The following is an 18,154-nucleotide window of genomic DNA, read 5'->3' as shown; positions in this document are numbered from 1 at the left end:
GTAGGTAAATTAAAAGGCCATAGGAAGACATTGGGTGATTGATAGTGGATGCACTCAACATATGACCGGAGATCCAAAGATGTTTTCCTCTCTTGATGAGAATGTGATTGGCTACAATGATATCATCTTTGGTGACAATAGCCGAGGCAAGGTAACAGGAGTTGGTACAATTGCTATCTCAAATGATCATTCTCTTTCAAAAGTTTTGCTAGTTGATTCTCTCAAATTCAATTTTTTGTCAGTCAGTCAACTTTGTGATTTTGGTTATAAGTGTAATTTCACTAAGAATGATGTTGTAGTGACTAGTTTGGATGGAAATGATCACATCTTCACGGGATTTAGACATGAGGATGTATATCTTGTGGATTTTGCTACTAGAGAGACAAATTTGTCTACTTGCTTATTCTCTCAATCATCTTTGGGTTGGTTATGGCATAGAAGACTTGGTCATGTTGGCATGAAACAACTCAACTAACTCTTAAAGCATGATTTTGTAGTTGGCTTGAAGAATGTGAAATTTGAAAATGATAAGTTATGTAGTGCATGTCAAGCCGGAAAGCAAGTTGCAAATGCTCATCCCTCCAAGAGTGTTAAGTCAACCGAGAGACCATTGGAATTATTGCATATGGATTTATTTGGTACTACAACATATAGAAGCATTGGAGGAAATTGCTATTGTCTTGTAGTAGTAGATGATTATTCAAGATATACATGAGTTTTCTTTCTTCATGACAAGGCCGATACATATGATATATTTAAGAAATTTATAATAAGGGCTGAGAATGAATTTGAGTTTAAGGTGAAGAAAGTGAGGAGTGACAATGGAAGTGAGTTTAGGAACACAAAAGTTGAAGAATTGTGTGATGAATAGGGAATTAAGCAAGAGTTTTCAACCAAGTACACTCCGGAGCAAAATAGTCTTGTTGAAAGGAAAAATAGGACCTTGATTGATATGGCAAGATCAATGCTCTCCGAGTATAATGTTTAAGATAGTTTTTGGGCCGAAGCAATCAACACGGCTTGTCATGCTTCTAATAGGTTATATTGTCATCGATTTTACAACAAGACCACATATGAATTGCTTATTGGAAGGAAGCCAAATATCTCATATTTTAGAGTGTTTGGTTGCAAATGCTATATTCTTAGGAAGGAAACTCGGTTATTAAAGTTTCAAAATAAATGTGATGAAGGTTTTTTTTCTTAGGTATTCATCTTGTAGCAAGGCTTATCGGGTCTACAACAAAACTCATGGTATTGTTGAAGAAGCATACGATATGGAGTTTGATGAAACAAATGGGTCTCATGATGAACAAGAAAATCTTGATGATATGAGAAGTGATGGCTTGAGAAATACAATCAAGAATATGTCAATTAGTGATGTTAGACCAAGAGAAGAAGATGAAGATGATGATGGACCCTCTATTTCTATTAGAGTTAATCCTTCAACTTCAACCTCAAGTGACCAAGCACAACCAATTGTACAAGACACAAGTAATGATAATTCTCAAGTACAACATCAAGTGGGTTCTACTACATCACCTTCTACATCAACTCAAGAGCCCATTGTTCCTCAAAGAATTCATCATGTTCTTGCAAAGGATCACCTTGTGGATCAAATCATGGGTGATATTAGTAAGGGTGTCCAAACTCGATCTTGCATTGCTTCATTTTGTGAACACTATTCTTTTGTATTCTTTCTTGAACCTAACCGTGTAGATGAAGCTTTGAGGGATTCAGATTGGGTGAATGGTATGCATGAAGAATTGAATAATTTCACCCGGAAGCAAGTTTTGGATTTAGTGGAAAGACCCAAGAATAATAATGTCACTAGCACTAAATGGGTTTTTAGAAATAAGGAAAATGAAGATGGAATTGTTGTGAGAAACAAGACAAGATTGGTGGCTCAAGGCTTCACTCAAGTCGAAGATTTGGATTTTGGTTAAACTTTTGCTCCCGTTGCTAGATTATAAGCTATTAGAATTTTATTAGCTTATGCATGCTCTCACAACATAAAACTCTATCAAATGAATGTGAAAAGTGCTTTTTTTAATGGCAAGATTAGTGAACTTATGTATGTTGAGTAACCTCCCGGTTTTAAAGATCTCAAAAAGCCAAATCATGTATACAAGCTCTTTAAAGCTCTCTATGGTCTTAAACAAGCTCCACGGGCTTGGTAAGAAAGATTGAGAGATTTTCTTATTTCTAAGGGCTTCAAAATTGGTAAGGTTGACACTACTTTGTTCACTAAAGCAATTGGTAAGGATTTATTTGTTTGCAAAATTTATGTTGATGATATTATCTTTGGTTCAACTAACCCAAGTTTTTGTGAGGAATTTGGTGAAATGATATCTAGGGAGTTTGAGATGTCCATGATTGGAGAATTGAGTTTCTTTCTTGGACTTCAAATCAAGCAACTCAAGGAAGGCACCTTTGTGTGTCAATCTAAATATGTGAAGAATAGTTTGAAGAAATTTGGTATGGAAGATGCAAAACCAATCAAGACTCCTATGGCTACCAATGGGCATCTCGACCTAGATGAGGGAGGTAACCCGGTTGATCAAAAGTTTTATCGTTCTATGATTGATAGTTTGCTTTATTTGACCGTATCTAGGCCTGACATCATGTTTAGAGTTTGCATGTGTGCACGTTTTCAAGCCGCACCTAGAGAATATCATTTGACCGCCGTCAAACGCATCTTGAGATACTTGAAATATACTCCTAATATTGGCTTGTGGTATCCCAAGGCTGCTCATTTTGATCTAGTTGGTTTTTCGGATTCGGATTATGCGGGGTGTAAGGTTGATAGAAAAAGTACTTCCGGTGGTTGTCAATTTCTTGGAAGCTCTCTTGTATCTTGGTCTTCAAAGAAGTAAAAATCTGTGGCTCTTTCAACCGCCGAAGCGGAATATATTTCGGCCGGAAGTTGTTGTGCACAACTATTATAGATGAAGCAAACTCTTCTTGGTTTTGGTGTGAAATTTGATGAAATTTTCTTATTGTGTGATAATGAAAGTGCCATAAAAATTGCAACTAATCCGGTGCAACATTCAAGAACCAAGCATATTGATATCCGTCATCATTTTCTTAGAGATCATGTGAATAAGGGTGATATCAAGGTTGATGGAATTTGCACGGATGATAAATTAGTGGATATATTCACCAAGCCTTTGAATGAATCTCAGTTTTGCAAGTTGAGAAATGAGCTAAATATCATTGACTTTTCAAATGTGGCTTGAGAACTAGCACATAAGGCATGTGGTTCTTCTATGCATCTCTTGTTGCATTTTTCTGAATCTTTGAGAAATTTTTGAGTTATTTATGAGTTTTCTTGATTTTACTCGATTTATTTTTGATTTCTTGTTGTTATTCGCTCATATGAGTCTTTGGATGGTATTCATGCTAGTTTTGAGATTTTTGAAATTTTATTTGAGCAATGATCCCAAATTTAAGTTGGAATTGTGAAAGTTGGCAAAATTCTGAGCTGTCTGAAATTTGGTAGAGCGGACGGTCCGCGGGTAAGATCACCAGAGGCTCTGCAGGGATGAAATCAGCTGCAGAAGTGTACTGCGGACTGTCCGCCAATGGTCCACGGACGGTCCGCTAGTGTGCAGGCAGGACACTAGCGGACTGTCCGCCCGTGGATAGTCCGCCAAGGGTCAGTTACATGGGTTTCTGTGTGCACAGACGGACGGTCCGCCCGTGCGCAGAAAGGTGGGGTCGGCCAGACCTGACTTATATTGAGATGTTCCTTTCTCTTCCCCACCAAACCGACCACACAAGCCTGCATTGTCATCTCATTCTCTCTCAAGCATGTGGAAGGAGCTCTCAAGGGGGAGGACTCTTGGCGTGATTCCCGGACGGTCCGAGCACATCCCCGGACACTCCGCGATATTCTACATCATGTCCTCTCGGTATTTTCTCAAATCCTTAACTCTTGTTCTTAGATTCCATCATTGGAAAGAGTTAGGGTTAGAGTCTCTGATCTGTTTTTGGGCCATGGATTCATGAAAATACCTGGGGGATCTTGTTTCTAGTGATGAGGAGATGCTATGGTTAAATTTTGGTTGGTGGATTTGAATCAAAACTCAAGTTATGGATGAATCAAAGTTCGGTGCGATTTTTGTATTCCTACGCAGAACAGATGGGTCGCGGACAGTCCGCCTGCTGATCGACGCTGGTGGTCAGTGAACCGCGGACGGTCCACTAGTGTCAGATTTTTCAGAATTGCTGCTGAATTGACATGTTTCTTTGTGGTTTGATTCTAATGCCTAGATAATTGTTCTTATGATTAATCATTGATCTCAGGCCACCTCGGAAGGTCCTCAAGGTCACTACTTCAAAGATTAAAAAGGCCATGTCTTCTAAAAGACAAAGAAATAGTGATGACTCCGATGATGAGGACTATGCTCCTAACCAAAATGACTTGGCTGCTGTATCATTAGTTAGGGGTGTTGGAGATGATTTCTCGGAGGAAGATGTTGAGGGTGATGAGGATGATATCACTGATCTTATGGGACTAGATCTTCCTAGCAGGCAGTGGACTACTGAGTCATACAACAATGCAAGGTCAGTGAACCAACTCAACGAACCACGTGACACCAACATTCTCTATTTCAGTACTATGGTACAACAAGATGCATATTTTGGTCACATGGTTAAGAAAACTGTCTTCAAGCATCAAACCATAGATCTAGCTTATATGAGATCACAACCTGTCATGTCTGAGCTAGTTGATTGGTTTGAGCAAATGGGATTAGCTAACTTTCTGCAATATAGATGTGATTGGAATGAGACAGTCATTCGCCAGTACTATGCCACCTTAGAAATTAGCTTGGAAGAAGAAAACATATGGTGGAAAACTGGGACGAGGGTGTATTATGCTACTTTTGCTCATTTTGCTGCAGCAAACCAGTTAGACTATGATCTTATGAAGAATGAGCAAAGTGTGGATATTGTGTTGGAAAACCCTCTACCTAAAACTGATTATCCTATCTATTATGAGCCGGCTAATGTTGGGATAGCTAGAGTGTTTGGAGGCATCCAAGATCTTAGGCATCATCCGGTAGTTATTAATAAGATTGTAAGAGTCACTTCTATGTCTAAGAGTGGAAACAAGGATAAGATTAGAGGTCTCTACTAGAATGTGATCTCTCATGTCATGAATGAAAACATAATCAATGTCATAGCTCTCATTATGGATCAACTTGTAGACTTGAGACTCAATCTTGAGATGAATATGTACTTTGCACCATACATTATGTCTATCATCAAATCCAAGACAAGTTTTAGAGGGATTTGTGAGTGCAAGCACATTCCTTTTAGGCCTTTCAAGAATGGCACAACATTTCTTCTGAGGCCCTTGACTCCGTTCCCCGGTGATGATATGGAGGAGGAGGAGCATGATGAGGATGATGATGACGGTGGTGAGGTTGGTCACATGGGAGGAGAGGTAGCACAGCATGCCATGCCACATCCACCACCTCTAGTGCAGCCACAGTGGGCACCTCCAGCTGGATACTTTGACCCATATTTTGCTTCCATGTCGCATGGGATGTCTAGTCAGATTGAGGGCTTAGCTAGTCAGATGCAGAATCAGATGAACTTGGAGTTTCAGAACATGCAGGTGCAGATGACTCAGCATTTCAATGAGACCATGTTCCAGCCCCTAATGTCTCAGATGCGAGGGGTTCAGGAGAGTCTTCACTCAGACATAGCAGCCTTGGACTCGCGCTTTGAGGACATGCCTTCTTCTGAGCAGGTTCAGCAGCTTGAGGCCTGGCAGTAGCAGCTTGAGCAGAGGTTTGACACCTTTAGTACTGCTTTCACTGGGTTCTCGGATCATTTTTACTCAATCTTTCCGGATCCAGTGCTGCCTCCAGAGTTCTATCCACACCAGTCATTCTACCCGCCGCCACCGCCTCCGCCACCGATGGACTGACCTTCTTGGCAATTGATGTCAAAGGGGGAGAAGAACGCTTGGAGTGATGCATGCTTGGATCTAGGGGGAGCTCATGGACTTCGCATGGAGATTATTCGCTTTTGCTTCCGCTTGCTACTCGAGATTTATTTGTGTTGAACTCCATTTGTGTTACATGGCATGTTTATCTTATCGCATTGCATGAACTTTGAGATTTGTGAACTTGGTTTGTAATTTGTGATGAACTATGTTGGCTTGTGATACTTTTCATCATTGTGGTTACTCTTATGTGGCTTGTTGAGGTTGTACTAATCATGTTAAATTCATATCATATATATATCTTGTATGTTGTATACCTCGATTTCTACTTGTAGGAGAAACTCCGTCAAAATTTTCAAATCTCATAAATATGTGCTTTGGTATTCATTCCAATTTACAAGCACATATCAAGGTGGAGTTCTCTCTACTCATCGAACTTAGGTGAATTTATTCATATCTTATTCTGAAATTTTTAAGAAAAATGAGTAAGTTCTTCTAAAGTTCAATTCCAAGTCTACCTTATGTCTTGTGTATAAAGTTGACTTGAACTCTTTTTATCACTCAAAAATTAGTGTTGTCTTCAATTACCAAAACAGCATCTGGGCCCCTAATTCGAGTTTTGGTAATTAATGACAACGGTTTGTGGATTAACAATTTCATTTGAGATAATGAGCATGGGTTGATCCACGGATGAAAGGGATTTGATTATGATCATACGACATTTTGGAGATGATGTGCAACGCTCGGCCTCAAGGCAAAGATATTATATAGGGCTTTTGCATTTTACCAGTCATAATGCGATTAGTGGATGAAAAATGACCGGGTTTGTTGGATAGATAGCCATACTATCAAGAGGGGTCGTGTACTCGTGCTTGACGGGTCTTTAGTGCCATTTTGCTAAATTTGTCTAGATGCATGCATGAGGGCTAACGTCGTTTTGAAAAGTTTGAAAAATGGTTCAAAAGTTTGAGTGCTGACTACCTAAGTGCGGACAGTCCGCCCCTGGGGTGCGGACGGTTCGCCATACACTTTGAAAAATGACCGGAGACATGTTTTGTCTCTGGTGGACATGATAAATGATGGGCGGACGGTCCGGGTTAGAGGGGCGGACGGTCCGCCCCTCTAACTCAGTTTTGTCTAGAGACAAGTTGTGCTGATGGCTTGAACAGCGGGCGGTCCGCCCCTGGAGCGCAGACAGTCCGCTGGTCACATAACAAAATGACCAGAGACGTTTTGGGTCTCTGGTGGGTTTTAAGGTTGAATGGCGGACGGTCCGCCCCTGGGGCGCGGATGGTCCGCCAGTCATTTTGAAAAGTGACCAGAGACATTTTTCATCTCTGGTGGTTTAGAACTTTTAACCGCGGATGATCCGGCCCTAGGGCGCGAACAGTCCGCCAGGGCTCCAATGGCTAGTTTTGGCACACAATCATTGCACTCTGACTCACTAGTTTATAAGGACGGGCAGTCTGGTTCTTGAACCGCGGATGGTCCGCGATTATGCAGAAAAGAGTGTAACAGCTAGTTTTTTAGGGGATCTCTATATATACCCAATGCCCGGCCTTGTGGAGGCTCTCTTGACCATTTGGACTGCATACTTGACACATTAGAGCTGAGCCATCCCTCTCTCACACATTCTTGCTTAGAGATTGCATTCTTGAGAGTGTGAGAGCATCCTAGTGCATTGCATCAAGAGTTTGAGCTTTCTGTCACTAGGAAAACTTCAAGCAAGCGTCATCGACTTGTTACTCTTGGGAGTTGTCGCTCCCTAGATGGCATGGAGAAGTGAATTTCGTGGAGCACCTCCAAGGAGATTGTCGAGGAGCCCCAATTTTGGTTGTGTGAGGTCTTGTGCTCACCTCACCGGAGTGGTGAAGAGCAACTCTAGTAGAATCGAGGTGTGGAGCGGTTCTTTGATTCAAGTTGGCTCAAGATCAAGAGAGTTCTTGATAGAGTTGCGGTTGATTCTTGGAATCCACCTCAACATAGATTAGGGGTGACTGGCAAGTCATCGACACCACAGGAAAATTTCTTGTGTCAAGCTCAGTTATTTCTTTTGCTCTCTTTAATTCTTGCATTTACTTTGAGCAATTTACATTACTATAGTTTGATTTGTATCTTGTCACCCTAGGTTACAAACCCAAACTAGAGATAGTTGTAGCATGACATAGGGCTTTCTTTTGTTACTAATTAAATTTCTCTAGTGTTGGTATTTTTAGTTTTAAACTGCCTATTCACCCCCTCTAGCCGGTGTTCTTCATCCTACAGGAGTCTGACTGTAATTAGAGTTCTTTGTGGATTTAGATCTGTAAAAGGGATTTGTTGCGGGATAAGTCCATCCCACCCTATAAATATAAAGGGTCATGACCGATTGAGAATCATGCAATCGATCAAAGCACAATATAATTACTATTTTTTTATCGTCTTTACCTTTTCTCCATACCCTAGTTTTTCCAACCCTCATCTGCTATTCTTTCTTCGTCACCATGACATTTGAAGGCGTTCTTGGTGGCCTGCCGATCCTAGAACAACTCTACGTGCGCAGGTCCTGACGGGGTCTCTCCCGGGCGAGCGTTCGCCGGTCGTCGCTGATTTCCACCGGCGACCGGTCTGACCGGTCCCTTAAACCGGTCTGACCATGCTCCACGCAGGAGGCGCTGCATCGAGCTCCTCCTCGCGCTGCGCGACCTAGCGCATTTGTGTTGATCCGTAAAAGGCGTCAACACATATCTCACACATAATAAAATAAATCGCTGAAAGCACTTATTATGTGTATTAATTGTTAATTAGCACCATGATCGAAAACCATGGTAATTATATTATTGTACTTCTCATGTCTCTAACGTTGTACTAAAAAGGGGAGGTCTCCCGTTTAGTTTCCAACTCACCAAACCAATAGTGTGCATGCATTTATGAGCGTGCGTCTGTATTTCATAAAATTTAGAACAAATTTAGTAGGGAGAGGAAAGTGTCTCTTTCATCCACTCATTAAAGCAGCTCAACTAACTTAAAGTCCCGGTTAGCTATTAATGGTCAGCTCTTGATTGGATACCTGGAATTGTTTAGGCCGGTCTCAATTAACAATGTCATCACATGGTTACCAAGAGAGCCACGACAGCCTGACATTGGAATAAAACTACCTCTCTCAGTGCACAATTTCATTGCACAGTTTCATAGATAGGTTGCAGCATTTAATTGTTTAGAGGAGTTGTGATCAAATGTACCCTGTGAACTATGTAGCACTTTGTAGTTGCTGCAAGTGTACTTCCAATTTCATTTGTTGCCACTAAATCAGTGGAGCGGTGGAGCAATTGGCACAGCGCAGGCGGTGGAGCGGTAGGGTAGCGCGTGATGGAACGACGACACCTTTTCGCGTGCGAGCGGCGGGGGCCTTTGGCGCACACGCGGGAGCGGAGCGAGCAGGGGAGGTTTGGGGTGGTGGCGGAGCGGGGAGCATGGGATCTGGATGAAACAAAGACCGGCCTCGGTCACGGTGTCGTCCCTGGGTCATTGGCTTGGCAACCGAGGCATGGGCGAGTGACGGTGACGACTCGGATCTACTCTCTTTCCTCTTAACTCTCTTGCCAAATCAGCATTTTTGCTGATATGTTATATTATTTAATGCCTATGACACTATGATAACACTAGCTAAGAGACTGATCTTATATTTATGGACACAATTCAAATGCTAGAGGTCCGTATATCTACCGAGAGGGGGGGGGTACAATTGACAACACACATTAATTGATTTATTGTGCACTACTTGACATATGTCTTTGTCATCCCCAAGACCCATGGAGATGGACGCTATCAGCAATCCTAGGACCAAGACATAGAGTCAGTGGAATTTGATCTCTTGCTGAGTTACAAGGGAAAAATGCTATTGTGGGGATATACCCTGGGCACTACAAAGAATGCGGATAGAATCGTACTCGAACTCCTAGATACGATTGTATTTTCTCTGTCCCAAATTGTTAATTGTTTTGGATTTTCTAAGTATATTGATTTTGCTATGCACCTAGATATATATTATATCTAGATGCATAATAAATAAAATCTATGTATCAAGAGAAGTCAAAACAACTAATAATTTGAGATGGAGGGAGTAATCCATTATTTAGACTCCAACATTATTGTAACCAACTAGTGGACTTGTTATGTAACCATGCCCTCGATCCGGAGCTCATAAGAAGGGGCGGCAGAGGTATGTCCTTCTGGGAGGAAGACTTAAACCAAACTCTTACATCCATCTCACACACAATGAGCATAGGGCGCAATACAATCCACCAGAACAGGATATATATATAGGGTGTTTCACGAACTCTGGCATTCCAAACTTGTATAAATCTCTATCTTGTATACTTACGCTACCACTTCTAAACAAATCTACCACCGAGAGGATATGCCATAGGTGGGCTGCTGGGTAAACACAGACAGATATTGAGCTCGCAGTCCTTCCGGCCACAAACCCGGATGCTTATGGGACACGCTAATTTACGATCGACTGTAGACCCTCCCTACGGTTGATGTTCCAACTATTTTTTTTCTTTTTCTAGTTACTTTTTTGCCATTTTTTGATAAAAATTTTTGGAGAAATTTTTCAAGAACAAAAATTGGAGAGAGCCTGAAAAAATTTTTAGCGAGAACAATTTTAAAAGAGAAATTTTTGAGAAAAAGTTGAAGAAAAACTTTTTGTTCTGAAGAAAGTTTTGGTGAAAAAGTTTTCAAAAAACTTTTCCATAATAAATGAGAAAAAGGTATGGGGAAAAAGCTTTGTAAAAAACTTTTGCATCAAAAAATGTAAACAAAAAAAATACCTTGGGGAGCTCGCTAACGTCCCGGGGAGCACGCTGACATGCCGCACGTGGAGCTCACTCCAGGAAGCCTGCCAGTCTGCCATCGGCCGTGCTGCCTCCGTCCAGTAGCGCCGCTCCACCTTACCGTGCCGCTGTTGCCCCCGCCTCCGCCGCTGGCCAACTGCGCCGCCCCACCTTACCGTACCGCCGTTGCCCCCTCCCCCGCCTAGCCACGCTGCTCCGCCCCGCCGCCGTCGCTCCACCCAGATGCAACGGGAGTTAGATGCAACAACGAAAGAGAAGAGGGGAAGGAAGACCAAAGAGAAAAGAGAGAGGATGAAAGGAATCAGAGGAGAGGATAGGGCCTGGCGCTGGAGGTGGGGCTCACCACATGAATCACTCTGTGCAGATCAGAATCAACCGTGGGATCGCTTACGAGCGGGCAACTGTAAAAGCATATTGGGGATGCTTATTACCTTTTTCAACATCAGTGATGTCGATATCATTTAACCAATTAAAATCACAATAAGTTAATCCTTCACCACCTAATGTGCTAGCTCCATCCAATGCCTGATGACCAAGGTTAGCACAACGAGCTCTGGAGAACTTGCCACCATGACTATTTGTCTACCAGCCAGTTTGACAACTTGCAGGCATCCGTGGAGCTAGCAACAACTCAATTATATATAAATCGAGTGTGTAACTGATGCTGAAACATGACATGTAGACACGGGGACACCCGGCCAAACTCCCAAGTCAATCGTGGGGCAGGTTGTTGGAGGAACGATCCGCGTCGCGGGCCCTGCAGGCTGCAGGGCTGCCGCTGCGCAAGCCCCTCGGACTTGAAATTTCTTTGCGCCGGCCGCGCAGGTCGGAGGCGATCCTTGTAGAACACCCGAGAGTAACCCGGAAGCCCTGGCCCTGGGGTCACGGCACGAGCTAGAAAACGTCAAGCGAGGAGCTAGCATTAGCAGCGGTGACACGACGGCAACATTCTGTAGTGCTCCATGGACGGCAATGTGTTGGTCAGCGGCTGTCATCTCGCTGCCCCTCCGGTGGTTAATGCGTTTCTTGTCCTGATCGAGTCGATGGGCCGGTCTCATTTTTTCCTCATCGGGCGTGCGTGGGGCAGATAGCTACTGGCTATATATATATAGGCATATAGCTGTTGACAGCCAAATTTGGCACTTCAGAGGCCGACCGGTCAGATCAGGCTGCCCAGTTTTAGTCCGAGAAGGAGTTGTTTTATTTGTGGAAACTTTGTATAATCCGACTTGGAGAAGGGGTACGACTTTCCCGGCCTATAAATATAAAGGCTAAGGCCGATTGAGGTAATCCCAATCGAATCAATACAAAATACATCTACTTTTTGTTCCTCTCAAACCCTAGCTTTTCCAAACCCTAATTTGTTGTTATTCTCGCGTCCCGGCGACGTTCGAAGGCGTTCTGAGTGGCCTTGCCGACCTCAGGGCAACCCTAGCTGCGCGAGCTCCGACGGGGTCCCTCCCGAGCTTGTGTTTCTAGGTCATCGCGGTGTTCTGCACCCGACCGGTCAGACCGGTCGGCGGAACCGGTCCACCCAGGGCACTGCTGGTTCAGATCGTTTTGACGATCTCCTGCGGGTTCTAGCGCATTCGAGTGTGTTAGCGCGATTCTGTGTCAACATACTTTTTGGCGACTCTGCTGGGGAAGGATTAATCTAGTTTTAAAATCGATCTAACCTAATCGTCGAAGAAGATGGGCTCTTCAGAGATCGGGAAGGAAAACATCATCATGGCTACGATGGAGGAGCTCACCGAAGAGGAGCGCAAGGCCTACCTTCTTGTGGAGGAGCACGTCAAGACTCAATTCCCGAAGGGCTTCAAGAAGGATCGTGGTGGCCTCGTCAAGAGGTTGGAGGAGTTCGTACTACCGTCTCTCAAGCTTACCAAGGACAAGATTGAAGAGATACACAATGTAAGCCTCTTTCCCTCTGATATGTTTAATAAGATGTCATCCATGATGGATCAAAAGATTGTTGCTGCACAAGCCGCTGCGGGTGACGTTTTAATTAAGTTGAGTAGCGATATTGATGAGCTTAAAGGCAAAAAACCTATGTCAGATCCTAACTCTTCAGATCCGAGTTCGGCTACCCCTGAGTTCACATCTGAACCATTCTGTGGTATGCCGCCGAACTCGTTCCCAGGGCAAACCCCGCCACCGTCGACTGTGTGCACTGCACTTACCAGACCGGTCCCACAGACCGGTCCCACAGACCGGTCAGACCAGTTACTCAGTGCTGTCGCCGACGCCTCTCGAAACAATTCCTGGTCCGGCTGCCCCTGGCCGAACTAACGAGCTGTCATTGTATACACCACCTCGTACCACTGCTGTAGTAGGGGGGTCACAAGGATCTGGGCCTAACCAAGGACCGATCCCAAATTCTTCACAGACGATGACACATGGAAATCCGAATGCGCATCGTCGATTTTCTTAGTTTTATACCAGCCAGCACTATCAAGCTGATCTCCTTAAGTTCAAAGAAGATCTGGCTAATGCGATTAAGAGTAAGCTTGGGGTGGATATGGGTACTACGTGTTTATATCAATAACCCTATCATGCCGAGTTTGATTTTGTTTCTTTTCCTGCTAGTTGGCGTATTCCTGAGTTTACTAAATTTAATGGTGATGATTCTCGTACAACTTGGGAGCACGTTAGTCAATATGTCTTATAGTTGGGAGAAGCCGGTTTCAATAATGCTTTGCGTGTGCGCTTATTTTCTTTATCTTTGACTGGAACGACTTTCTCTTGGTTTTTCTAGTTTGCTCCTAATTCTATTCGCAATTGGGCTCAGTTGGAGTATAAGTTTCATGATCACTTCTTTAGTGGGAAAACCAAAGCGAAATTGTTGGACTTTACATCGATTAAGCAAGGCCGTGATGAGTCTGCTTCGGATTATTTTAAAAGGCTCAAAGAAATTAAAAATTGGTGTTTTAGTTTGACGATTTCTGAGAAAGATTTGGCGGATCTGGCATTTAATGGTTTGCGTTCTTATTTGAAAGAAAAACTTGAGGGCTTTGAGTATCATACGGTGAATTTCTTGCAAGTCAAAGTCATGGGTTTAGAGTTTAAACTTAAAAATGCCAAGGATACTTTCATGCCTCATCGGTCCAACACGCATATTCTTGATCATGATTCAGATAGTTCGGACGATGATAGCAAGGAAGTATACGCTGCTGAATTTGTTTGGCCATCAAAGGCCAAACCCGGTTCAGTTCCGTCTCTCAAGCCGATTCAAAAGAATCGGCAAGAGGAGCTGAAATTTACGATTGATGTTTCTATGTGTGATCGGATTTTTGATGAATTACTTAAAAATGGTAACATCCGATTGTCACATGCTATTCCATCTCGCTATGAGCTCAAACGACATGCGTATTGTAAGTGGCATAATTCTACATCTCATGCTACTAATGATTGTAATATTTTCCGTCGATAGGTACAATTGGCCATTAATGAAGGACGATTGGTACTTTCTGAGATGCAAATTGATAAAGCTCCTTTCCCTGTTCATATGCTGGAATTGAACAATCCAAAGGTACTCATTCAGCCGGAACAAGCCGAAGAGGCTAAGGGGAAGAATGTTGTCATCGGTGATCCAAGACTGATGAATACAAGTGACAAGATTCTTGCCAGGGAGGTTATCAAAGAAAAGACTGATGACGGCAAGGATACTCTGAAGATCATCATCAGAAACCCAAGGCTCGGGGGGCAAGGAAGCTCTCCACCAGAAAAGCGGTCTGCTGTTCAGGTACGACCGGTCAGACCGGTATCTCTGACCGGTCAGACCGGTCCGACCGGTCAGACCGGTGCCTCCAACCGGTCAGACCGGTCTGGTGACCGTCCCCAGACTTTCAAGCCAAAGCGTCCGGAAGTGGGTACTTGGAAGGCCAACGAGGTGAAGGTGCAGGGAAGAGCTACTAATCAGAAGCCCACCTTCAACCAGTTGTTGAACAAGTACACAAAGGCCATTCAAAAGGATTGGCCGCTAAAAAAGAGACCGCGATCACCACCGCGCGTGAGATCGTCCAGTGTCCCCAAGGAGGGAATCCAGCAGGCGCAGGGGTGATGTTGTTACATTGTATCCTCCCCAGAAAATGTATGCCACCATGCCATGGGTGCCGCCAGCGTCAAATGCAACAAATCCGGCGTGGGAGCATGAGGGTATATGGATGCAGTGTTTCTCGATGCCATATCCTCCGCATTATCAAGGGGAAAGCTCCAGAGTACCTGTGTATGACCGATTGGGACCACGCCAATCTGGTCCAGTGCAGCAGAATGCACCGGTCAGACCGGTCTCATCAAAGACCGGGTCAAGCTCCTGTTCCAAGGTTCGAGTATCGCGTCAAGAAGAAGAAGGAGGAGCAGAAGCTTGTTGTTGATCCGGAGAAGCCTACAGCCGATGTTTTTGTTAAATCAGTGACATCAAGGTGCCCATAAAGGATATGGGTAATGACCCGATGAATATAGAGAAATCGGTTGATGTTCCTTCACAAAAGCCGGTCATGGCCAATGTTCATGAGGCCGGTAGCAGCAGGGGCGCAGCAGACAAGTACCATCAGCCCAAGTGGTGCCCCTCATGTTTGACTCATACACATAAGAGGAAATTGCAGCGTCTTTGCAATAAAGAAAGGAAGGAGCAGGAGGAAGAGAAGATGAGGGATGAGGACTTCAATAGGTACAGACCCATGTTCCCTCAAGGAAAGGTTTGGAAGATCATGACAGCTGATCAGCCAGACAGACCGGTCGAATCGCCGCAGTCGACCGGTCAGACCGGTCCGGTGGACCGGTCAAACCGCTCTGGCCAACTGGTTAGACCGGTCGAACCCAGTGCAGAGCAGACAGCCGAATTGGCGCCGCCCGTTTCGGTTCCTTCTGTCGATGAAGCTCCAGTAGTTCTTCCAACAGCAGAAGACGAGGAATTGGTGGATTACGAGGCATCTCCGCAGCATACCAACTTGGAAGTCAATGTGGTGCACTTGTCTTCGGATTATTTTGTGGTTCCGGAGGAAGACATGGCTCATCTTCAGTTTGGGCCCCATGAGACTGTGTTCTAGAAGCCAAGCGAAAAGGATAATCATCTTAAGGCTCTTTACATGAGGGGACACATCAACGAGAAGTCGGTAACTCGCATGCTAGTGGATGGAGGGGCCATTGTAAATCTTATACCCTACTCGTTGTATAAGAAGCTCGGCGGCCAAGATGAAGACTTGATCAAGACGAATATGACGGTCAGTGGCGTCGGTGGAAGCGAGCCCCTTAGTGCCAATGGAGTTGCTTCCATAGAGCTCACTATTGGAAGCAAGACGCTTGCTACGGCATTCTACGTCGCGGAGGTGCAAGGTAACTACAACTTAATTCTTGGAAGGGATTGGATTCATGCAAATCAGTGCGTTTCTTCTACCTTGCATCAGTTTCTTGTTCAGTGGATCGGCGATGAGGCTGAGGTAGTCCAATGAGACACTTCATCTTTTGTTGCTTTGGCCGATTCCGATTCTATTAGTGCACATGACCACGTCAAGTGTTTATCGTGCGTAGATCTGTCCGATTATGATTTGATCAGCTGCACTAAGGATGATTTTGTTTTTGCTGTACTAAAGCCGACGGATAATTGGCTGAATCATTTAATGTAAATCAAAGAGTACAACAGAGGCTCCAGAAGCGACCAGTCAGACCACCTGTGCCGATCGGTCAGACTGGTCCAGTCCCGTTCGGCGCACAGGGCTGACCGGTCAGACCGGATTACCCGACCGGTCAGACCGGTTCAATGCAGAGTTGCTGCAGCAGAGGCTAGATCAATATCGGGCGCGCATGAACGATATGTGTGAAGCCATTGAAGATTCTGATGATCTAGACAAGCTGGGCCAAGGGTTTACATCGGCCGATCCTTTAGAAAAGGTAGATATTGGTGATGGAACTATTCCTAGGCCGACCTTTGTAAACAAAAATTTATCGGTTCAATATAAAACCGATTTGGTTAATTTGTTGAAAGAATATGTTGATTGTTTTGCTTGGGAGTATCATGAAATGCCTGGTTTAAGTCGTGATCTTGTTGAGCATCGTTTACCGAGTAAAGCCGGTTTTAGACCTTATAAGCAACCGGTTAGGCGTTTCAATCCTATTATTTATGACCGAATTAAAGCTGAAATTAATCATTTACTTGATGCTAGATTTATTTGGTCTTGTCATTATGCTGATTGGATCTCTAATATTGTGCTCGTAGAGAAAAAGGATTCGGAGAAAATTAGAGTGTGCATTGATTTTAGAGATTTTAATAAAGCTACTCCCAAAGATGAATATCATATGCCTATAGCCGATATATTGATCAATGATGCCTCCGGACATCGTGTTATTAGTTTTTTTTATGGTAATGCCGGTTACACTAAAATATTTATGGTCGAAGAAGATATATCTAAAACGGCCTTTAGATGTTCGGGATTTGTCAGCTTGTTTGAGTGGGTTGTTATGACTTTTGGTTTGAAAAATGCGGGTGCTACTTATCAAAGAGCTATGAATTTAATCTTCCATGATTTGCTTGGTGTCATCTTGGAAGTGTACATTGATGATATTGTCATTAAATCGGCTGGTTTGGATCATCATTTAGCCTATTTGAAACTTGCTTTTTAGAGGATGCGCCGGTATGGTTTGAAAATGAATCCACTCAAATGTGCTTTTGGTGTATCGGCTGGAAATTTTCTTGGCTTCATTATTCATGAGAAGGGAATAGAGATTGATCCTAAGAGAATTGAAGCCATGAAGAAGGTTGAAGCTCCTACATGCAAGAAGGATTTACAGAAGTTCTTGGGCAATGTAAATTTCTTGAGAAGGTTTATATCTAATTTGTCTAGGAAGATCGATGCTTTTACTCCTATTCTTCGGTTAAAAGATGAAACCGAATTTACTTGGGGGGCAAAATAGCAAGAATCATTTGAGAAGATCAAGATTTATTTGTCTTCACCACCCGTGCTCAAAGCGCCTAGGAGAGGAGTAACTTTCAAACTTTATGTGACTGCTGAAGACAAGGTTATTGGGGCTGTTTTGACTCAAGAGACCGAAGGGAAGGAGTACATCATTATATATTTGAGTCGAAGACTTATTGATGCAGAGACAAGATATATATTTATTGAGAAGTTATGTTTGTCTCTTTATTATGCTTGTACCAAATTGAGGCATTATCTACTATCTTGTGCTTGCATAGTAGTATGTCAAACCGATGTGATCAAACATATGTTACAAAAACCGATTTTCAGTGGTCAAATCGGCAAGTGGGCTTATGCTTTGGTTGAATATGATTTGGCTTGTGAATCTGTAAAATCTATGAGAGGCGAAATTGTAGTGGATTTTATTGTTGAGCATTGGATTAATGACA

This window comes from Panicum virgatum, chromosome 4N (assembly GCF_016808335.1).
Source record: "Panicum virgatum strain AP13 chromosome 4N, P.virgatum_v5, whole genome shotgun sequence".
Classification (NCBI taxonomy): Eukaryota; Viridiplantae; Streptophyta; class Magnoliopsida; order Poales; family Poaceae; genus Panicum; species Panicum virgatum.
Note: the sequence above shows the minus strand (reverse complement) of the source record.